The sequence below is a fragment of the Microtus ochrogaster genome, unplaced genomic scaffold (genome assembly GCF_000317375.1).
Source record: "Microtus ochrogaster isolate Prairie Vole_2 unplaced genomic scaffold, MicOch1.0 UNK44, whole genome shotgun sequence".
Taxonomy (NCBI): domain Eukaryota; kingdom Metazoa; phylum Chordata; class Mammalia; order Rodentia; family Cricetidae; genus Microtus; species Microtus ochrogaster.
The window spans coordinates 995,532-996,606 of NW_004949142.1; positions in this window are offsets into that span (position 1 = coordinate 995,532).

The window sequence follows — 1,075 nt, forward strand, 5'->3', positions numbered from 1 at the left end:
TCCCAGAATTTGGGAGGCAGAAGCAGGCAGATAACTGTCAATTATAGGCCAGCCTGTTCAACAGAGCGAGTTCCAGGACAGCCAGGGCTGTTACACAGGAAAACCTTGTCTTGAAAAAATAAAGAAAAAATATATAGAGAGAGGCAGGACACAGTAGCAGCATGTATCTGTGATCTCAACAATCCCAGGTGAGATGGGGAACAGAAAGGGGAATCGCCCGGGAGCTATGGGGTTAACAGTAAAATGAGAGAAACAAGAGACTCCTGGAAGTTTCCAGATGTGTATACAGAGAACCCACATGTATAGCTGCACTCACACAAAGTCTGAAGGGTTGGGGAAATAGCTCAGTTGACAAAGGCGTTGTTCTGTACGCTTGAGGACTTGATCCTTAGGACCTGTACTTAAAAAGTTAGATTGGGCTGGATGGTGGTGGCACACGCCTTTAATCCCAGCACTCGGGAGACAGAGACAGGTGGATCTCTGTGAGTTCAAGGCCAGCCTGGTCCAAAAGAGCTAGTTTCAGACAGGCTCCAAAGCTACAGAGAAACTCTGCATTGAAAAAAACTGTAGGCACCTCTGTGACTTTGATGCCAGCCTGGTCTATACAGTGAGTTCCAGGACAGTCAAGACTATGCAGAAACTCTGTCTCCAAAAAAAAGAAATAAATAAAAATAATAAAAAAAAGTTAGGTAGGCATAGTGGTGTGTGTTTGTAATCCCAGTGCTAGGGAGGCAAAGACAAACTCCTTGGAACTCAGTGACCGCATAGCCTACTTGTTGAGTTTCAGGTCAGTAGAGATGCTCTTGCAATAATTAATTAAAAGTAAACAGTGCCTTGAGGTCAATTCCTGTTTGTGAGTGCGCATACACACACAAAACCCAGGCCTGAAACCTCGAAGTCTGTGTCCATAATCTCAGCATTTAGGATTGTGAGAAGGCCAGCCTGGGTTATGTTGAAAGACTATCTCAAAAAACAAAGACAAAAGCTGGGCGATGGTGGCGCACGCCTTTAATCCCAGCACTTGGGAGGCAGAGGCAGGTGGATCTCTGTGAGTTCGAGACCAGCCTGGTCTACA